The sequence below is a fragment of the Gadus morhua genome, chromosome 18, assembly GCF_902167405.1.
Source record: "Gadus morhua chromosome 18, gadMor3.0, whole genome shotgun sequence".
Lineage (NCBI taxonomy): Eukaryota > Metazoa > Chordata > Actinopteri > Gadiformes > Gadidae > Gadus > Gadus morhua.
In genome coordinates this window covers 8160649-8168796 of record NC_044065.1, presented here as the reverse complement: position 1 = coordinate 8168796, position 8148 = coordinate 8160649, and the positions used below count along the sequence as shown (strand labels likewise).

The 8148-nt window shown below is 48.2% G+C and overlaps 1 protein-coding gene across 1 annotated transcript in view; it reads right to left on the bottom strand.

The window, feature by feature from the left end:
• Nucleotides 1-7671, bottom strand: part of bsk146 (brain specific kinase 146) — a gene marked incomplete in the record, with an annotated part of 16462 nt that extends 8791 nt beyond the window's left edge. Inside the window, 1 exon segment of the mRNA XM_030341051.1 lies at nucleotides 6861-7671.
• Between the last annotated feature and the right edge of the window lie 477 nt (nucleotides 7672-8148).

Below are 8148 nucleotides of genomic sequence, written 5' to 3'. Positions count from 1 at the left end.
TTCTTTCTCTCTCTCTCTCTCTCCCTTTCCTCTCCCTCTGCGGCTGCTTCTCTCTCTCTCTCTGCTGCTTCTCTTTTCTACTACTCCTTCTCTCACACTCTCTCTCTCTCTCTCTCTCTCTCTCTCTCTCTCTCTCTCTCTCTCTCTCTCTCTCTCTCTCTCTCTCTCAGCCTCCTCTCTCTCTCTCTCTCTCTCTCTCTCTCTCTCTCTCTCTCTCTCTCTCTCTCTCTCTCTCTCTCTCTCTCAGCCTCCTCTCTCTCTCTCTCTCTCTCTCTCTCTCTCTCTCTCTCTCTCTCTCTCTCTCTCTCTCTCTCTCTCTCTCTCTCTCTCTCTCTCTCAGCCTCCTCTCTCTCTCTCTCTCTCTCTCTCTCTCTCTCTCTCTCTCTCTCTCTCTCTCTCTCAGCCTCCTCTCTCTCTCTCTCTCTCTCTCTCTCTCTCTCTCTCTCTCTCTCTCTCTCTCTCTCTCTCTCTCTCTCTCTCTCTCTCTCTCTCTCTCTCTCAGCCTCCTCTCTCTCTCTCTCTCTCTCTCTCTCTCTCTCTCTCTCTCTCTCTCAGCCTCCTCTCTCTGACTCTACAGCTCACCTCTCTCTTCCGTCTCCCTCCCCCTCCCTTTGCGTGAGGAAATACTGGCACACACACACACACCCAACCATGTCACAAACACACAAAAACACTAACACCACACCACACACACACACAGAAGCCCCAGCCTTGCAGCTCTGAGCTCTGCAGGAGTTGTAAACAAACAGGAGACAGTGTGTCAGGGTCCGCTAGCAGGAGGAGAGCTGAGTGCGCTCATGTCCCAAGGCTGCCAGCTCCGCACCATATGGCCGCCACAGCCATAATCCAGCGTATTATTCTGCTATGGAGATCGCTGCTATTCATATTGGGATCCTTGCTAACCTTGTTTTCAATTTCAAGATCGATTTCTTTGGTTTGATGCAAAACTTTGACTGCGTATTTCTCCACCGGCCCGACACCTTACTGCTAATGTGTAGTTTGTGTTTGGAGCCCATGAGAGAGTGAGTGTGGAGAAGAGAGTTTCCGCCAGATCAAACAAAAAAGATTTCTCAAATTAACGGGTGTACCCTCCTAATGTGCGCGGCAGTTTGATTATGTTATGATGAGTGCAGCATATGTGAACGTCATTGTGTTCTGCATATGGATGATTTGAGCGCTTTATAAGAGAGAGAGAGAGAGAGAGAGACAGACAGACAGACAGACAGACAGGTAGGTAGACAGGTAGAGAGAGAAAGAGAGGGTGGAAGACATGGATACAGAGTGAGAGAGTGCAAGAAAGAGAGAGAATTATAGAGAGAGATAGATTTAGTGAGAGAGAGAGCAAGAGAGAGAGAGAGAGAGAGAGAGAGAGAGAGAGAGAGAGAGAGAGAGAGAGAGAGAGAGAGAGAGAGAGAAAGAAAGAGAGAGAGAGAGAGAGAGAGAGAGAGAGAGAGAGAGAGAGAGAGAGAGAGAGAGGAGAGAGAGAGAGAGAGCGAGAGAGCGAGAGAGAGAGAGAGAGAGAGGGGGGGGGATGAGAGAGAGAGAGAGAGGGGGAGAGAGAGAGAGAGAGAGAGAGAGAGAGAGAGAGAGAGAGAGAGAGAGAGAGAGAGAGAGAGAGAGAGAGAGAGAGAGAGAGAGAGAGGGAGAGAGAGATAGAGAAAGCGTGAGCTAGTATTCAGGAGGCTATTCATACAAAGCCTAACAATGGATTCATTCTCTTGACCGGGACGCCCTCTTAGCTGTCGGCCTACAAGGACTGGACCAAAGCACACTCTGTCCTCTCCCTCCCCATCCCTCCCTCGGTGGGTACATATGTGTGTATGTGTGTGTATGTGTGTGTGTGTGTGTGTGTGTGTGTGTGTGTGTGTGTGTGTGTGTGTGTGTGTGTGCGCTCGCGTGTGTGTATGTATGTGTGTGTGTGTGTGTGTGTGTATGTGTGTGTGTGTGTGTGTGTGTGTGTGTGTGTGTGTGTGTGTGTGTGTGTGTGTGTGTGTGTGTGTGTGTCTGTGTGTGCTTTGCCCAAAACAAGACAAGTCCTTTATAATGTGTGACTTGTTTATGTATTTATTTATACAAGCAGACTCCGTGAAACTGATGACTCATACCCAGGTTCTAAAAATGTGAGCCCTCGCTGTATGCGTGTGTGTGTGTGTGTGTGTGTGTGTGTGTGTGTGTGTGTGTGTGTGTGTGTGTGTGTGTGTGTGTGTGTGTGTCTGCGTGCATGTGTGCATATGTTTGTGTCCACAAGTGTGTGTGTGTGTGTGTGTGCCTTTGCACTTGTGTATCTGTGTGTAGACGCACACGTGTGTGTGTACATGTGTGTGCATGTGTATGTACGCTTGTGTGTGTGTGTGTGTGTGTGTGTGTGTGTGTGTGTGTGTGTGTGTGTGTGTGTGTGTGTGTGTGTGTGTGTGTGTGTGTGTGTGTGTGTGTGTGTGTGTGTGTGTGGGGGGGGGCTTGTGCAATGCATCACAGACAGCGTCACAGCGTTTCAGATCTCCGGCAGACATGTATAATGGAGCGATCGATCAGCTCCCTGAGACACGGCGGTCTGGGGGAGAGACAGGAAGTCCAGGTATAGGAGGCGCTGCCCGCCAAGTGTTCCCTTTACGATCACGCGTCTGAGAACCCAACATGAGGATGATTCCTCTGGAGCTGCACTGCCTGCCTGCCCCGTCCAATCAGATTCAAGATACCACTGTAGAGGCACAGGAGTCAGCTATCCCTTTGAGTGCTTCCAGTAGGGAGGGGGGGGGGGGGGTGTAACCTCTACTCTAGAGACCAGCAGTGATAGATAGAGGGTCATAATGGCCTCTTGTTCTTGTCCTCCTGTAACAGGTGGGCCCTGTGTCGTTTGGTTCAGGTACATGGAACGGCTCTCCTCAAACCCATGACATCATCATCGACATTGTCAGACTGAAATCCCGGGAATACCCCGGTAGCCGGCGGAAACGGAACGCCCCGGGACAAACCCTAGACCCAGAGCAAAGAGACGGATCCTAGGAAATTCCAAGAAATGGCGGTGTTCTGAACTCCCCTCGATACTGCGAGATGAACTAGACGATTTGAGGAGGAGGAAGTCTCAAAATAAGTAACAAGAAATTCAGAAAAGTATATAAAGTATTCAGGTCTAAAAGCTAAAGTAGGCTACAATGGATAATAGATAAAAAGCCTATGGCTAACTGACACCAGCTGCGATAACCTCTCTGACTCCGAAAATAAATAAATAAACAACAATTCAATAAATCATTCCATGTCCTGAAGCAACCCGGAATAACACGGTGTTGCTAACCGCCGTAGCTCTGTGTATATTGCCATGTTAAACACTGTTTTCAGTTATCTAGGGACGTGTTGAAAAAAAGCAACGTCGAAATAGAAGCAAGATTTGGCCATATATATTTATTTATTTCTTTGGGTACACTGGTTCAACCTTCCACACTGCCCACTCAGGCAACTATAATAAACGTGGACAAAATGGGAGCTAGCAAGCAGGCGGCCCACATAGCAGATACCATATAGTTTTCCAAGGTTCAATAGTGGGAACGCTGCAGCGATCAGTAACCTAGTGATGGTACACTAGATACACGCACACACAGACAAACACACACACACACAATTTTGGAAATGTATTAATGTACTTTTTGAAAATGTATGGGGGAGATATAAGGGATAGATATCTTTAGCGAAGGAATAGATAACTATTGAATAGATAGATGTATTTGGTGTATGAATAGATAAGTAGTGATTAAATATATATATTTAGTATAGACTGGTATAAATCAGTGAAGAGGTAAATATATTGCTAAAAATCTAACCCTAGAACCTAACTCTATTACCTCAACCCAATTACTCACACTATACTTACATTATATCCTACTATCAAAATTACTTACACTATACTCAACCTCAACTAATCATATTACTAACCCTAACCCGACTACTAACCCATATCCCTTGCACTGAACAACCTCTTACCCGTCAACATATAACACTATTACTAACTTAAACACATAACCCCATTCCTAACTAATACATAACCCTCTTACTAACTCAAACACATAACCCCATTCCTAACTAAAACATAACCCTATTAGTAACTCAAACACATAACCCAATTCTTAACTAATACATAACCCTATTTCTAACTAACAAATTACGCTATTCCTATTTAACACTTAACCCTAACCCTAACTAACACATAACCCTATTCCTAACTAACACTTAACCATATTTCTAACTATCACTTAACCTACCTCTAGCACATAACCATAACCCTAACCCTTCCTAACAATATTCCTGGGTGGGGATACTAACTCAGATAGCGTTTAGAGCCAAGATGGCCGGCGGTTGAATGAGGACCAAAGACGGCCCAAAGCACTCTGGTGTTTTACAAGAAGGAGTCAGGTGCTGAGAGGTTAGGGGGGGGAGAGACAGATTGTCTAGTAGCAGGAGACAGAAAACCCCTGGAATCGAATGTTGAAGTGATAACGTGACAGCACTGGACTGTACACAGAAACAGGAGATGTCAGACCGCCCCACGCCTCTCTCATCCCCCTCTGTAGAGGTATGGGGGGGGGGCGAGTGTGTGTCCGTGTGTGTGTGTGTGTGTGTGTGTGTGTCTGTGTGTGTGCGTGTGTGTTTGTGTGTGTCCAAAAGTATGGCCAGTTCTGAGCTCCAGTAAACTGCTCGCTCTGTGACCTATATATTGTGTGGTGTGAGTCATTGCAGCGGTGTGTGTTTGTGTGTGTGTATCTGTTTGTGCTTGCATGCAAATGATTGAATTCCCCTTTGATCGTTGTGGCGTAACCCACGATCGAGTAGCTTGTTTGGAATGGATTTTGCCATGAATGTAATGGGTTCCATTACAGACACACGCATGGACACACTGCAACCACAGTGTTATGTTAGTGATATATTTAGTGATATATTTTGTATAGAGATGTATGTGTGTGTGTGTGTGTGTGTGTGTGTGTGTGTGTGTGTGTGTGTGTGTGTGTGTGTGTGTGTATGAATGTGTATGTGCGTGTGTGTATTTGTGTGTGTGTGTGTGTGTGTGTGTGTGTGTGTGTGTGTGTGTGTGTGTGTGTGTGTGTGTGTGTGTGTGTGTGTGTGTGTGTGTGTGTCTGTGTGTGTGTGTGTGTGCGTGTGTTTGCGTATTTGTGTGTGTGTGTGTTTGCCTATTTGTGTGTGTGTCTGTATGTGTATGATTGTGTGCATATTTGTGTGTGTGTGAGAGTGTGTGTGTATCCAGAAACAAATCAACGCAAGTTAATCAAAGGAACGCTATTTAGACCAACTGCCAAAGAAAAGAAACGTCAATCAATCCAAGCCGTATGGTCTCCTGACACGCCATCATCACAGACCACACATCATTCAGGTAACGATGAGCAATGTTGTCTATCAACCGTTCCATGAAATGTGGCCTATAGGACATTTCACACAGAAACGTGGAGAACAAATACCCGATATTCTGATCTACCGTGAACAAACGTTTCCAGAAACATGTCCTCACCAGACCAGTCCCACCACACGCTTTACCTTCACAGTTCCCCCTACTGTTTGCATTTGGAATCGGGGATGCAGCCAACCCATTGGTCCCTCAAGCTGCCCGTTCCGCCCTTCAATTCGTGTCAAGACCAATCTGCCCAATCACAGCTCGAGCTCACTTGGGATTGGCCTGCCCCTCGACTGTCAGGGTCTTCCCCTGCAGGCGCTCTTGTACAACAACCGGGACATCACATCGGCTGACGCCGCACAGAATCCCTGACAGCGCGCAGCCCAGTGAGACCGCTACACCTTCTAGTCGGTTCCTGTTTGTTCAACGGGGATCAGCCTATCGCTGGCAGCCGACGCAAAACACACAAACCGCTTTGGTATCGCTTCCTGCTAAAGCGACTTTCGGAAACTGAATCCCACCTGCTGTCACCGCAACCCCACCTGCTCTCCCTGTGTCCTCACCTCCCCTCGCTGACATAGGGGGGAGGGGGGAGGCCCTGTCACTCGCTGTGGTTTGACGTGAGGTGATAGACAGAACCGGCCCGGTAGCGGGGCAGCGGATGCTAGCCGGGGACCGGAGTCCGGAGTCCCTTTGATCTCCCATCCTACCGGACCCTTGAGTGAAGGGACAAAGCTGCTGATGACTAGGAGACCAGGAGAGCTGTGTGTGTGTGTGTGTGTGTGTGTGTGTGTGTGTGTGTGTGTGTGTGTGTGTGTGTGTGTGTGTGTGTGTGTGTGTGTGTGTGTGTGTGTGTGTGTGTGTCTCCCAGAGAGAGAGAGAGAGAGAGAGAGAGAGAGAGAGAGCGAGAGAGAGAGAGAGAGAGAGAGGGGAAATTGAAGAGAAGGAGTAATAATGTTCTGTTTGTTTAGCACGGGCACAAACCGCCAAAAATATATTACACAATAAACGAACATGAACAAATGACAAGCAAAGATTTCAGGCTCAAGTTTGTTGCGTGAGTCAGACATTGGACTGGGCATGCAGAACAAATGCACGAGATCCCTATCCTTTAATAATCTCTAATTGGTATTATGTGGTGTGTGTGTGTGTGTGTGTGTGTGTGTGTGTGTGTGTGTGTGTGTGTGTGTGTGTGTGTGTGTGTGTGTGTGTGTGTGTGTGTGTGTGTGTGCGTGCACGCGCGTGTGTGTTTGCGTGTGTGTGTGTACGCACCAAATAGGCCTGTATATTGATCATGCATCAAATCAAAGACAACGCATTGTTGCAGAAACCATAATGACACGTAGGCCATCATTGCTGAATAAACTCATCATCCCGGTCCGAATGACACTCGCCCTGCGGCATAGCCCGGGTTCTTAGTTGTCGCAAAATATAACACTAGTGGTGCTGTGCTGCTTCAACTCACCATTCACTCCGTCCACATCCGAGGGCTCTGGAGGTCCGGCCCATTAAGCCGTGCAGGTGATAAACAGAGCGGCTGACACGACGGCATACTACCCCGGAGGAGCTGGGGATGGAACCGACAACCGTGGACGCGTCCTGCTCACTCCGCGCGACACTGAACCACCACTGTCGAGGTGTATTCGGGCTGCCTCTTGGCATTTCGCAGCAGGGTCCCCTTGAGCGCTGTTCTCCTAGCTATTGTCTCCTCGGTCTGTTGGCAGGCAGGAGGAGGGGAGAGCAGGGAGATGGGATGGGGGATGTTAGACCCGCCCCTTTCCAACCGCTCGACCAATCAGAGGGCCGCTCCGTCGGACTCCCGCTATGCTCAGCTCGTTCCTGAGCGACCGGCGGGTACGCTGTCTCCGTACAGATTAGACCACAGTCCCGTACGCACCGGGAAACAACGTGCTCGCTTTCTTTAGATTTATTCCAAACATGAGTAGTGTCCAAGTAGGTAAACAATATCATACAGACTCCACCGTGGCTGCGGAAATCTGCCACGTCGCGTTGGAGTGATAGACATCGACGGCAAGTGCACAGCATCACACGCCGAGTAGGCTACACACACCGACGCGGCGAGGCTACACATCCACCGCCCGGTTAGATTACCAGCTCATTTGTTTTAGTCAGCAAAGTGAAAGCTGCACGTCAGACTGGTTGTAGGCTAAATATCGCACAGCATGAAATTGCCAGATTGCATAAACACAACATGACAATTATGTCCCTCCCTGTGGATCCCCGATCCTTGGAGAAGGGTCCAGCTGCACGCTTGGGCGTTTCCGTTATGACACAAGAACGCCCTTTAGGCGTTCCTGGTAGCGTTTCATCGACCAATCACGAGGTGTTTCGAAAGGCATACTGGGTTTCGCAAGGCATACTGCGAAGCACAGTCGCAAGGCATAGGCTACTATGCTTTCCTTCCTAAATGGTAATTTTACCTCTCTCATTAGATTTAGCAATCATGGAGCCCCCACTTGGCTAACGTTAGTTCTATGCTACCCGTACTTGAAACTGCTGTTTGAGAAAATCTAACTAGCGTATGTTTCGGATGTTGACAGCCGTGCGAAAAAGAAGGGGTTCGGTGTGGACGGTGAAAGTTAGGCCGGTTTATAGCAGAGTTTCCGTTTTCGGTTATTACCGGTCAATGACCGGAAAAAAATGAGGAGGACCGACAATTCTAAATGTCCCAGGTCAGAATGACCAGTGGCGACTGGTCATTAGGGGCAAGTCGCTACTCTCACAAGAAAAAA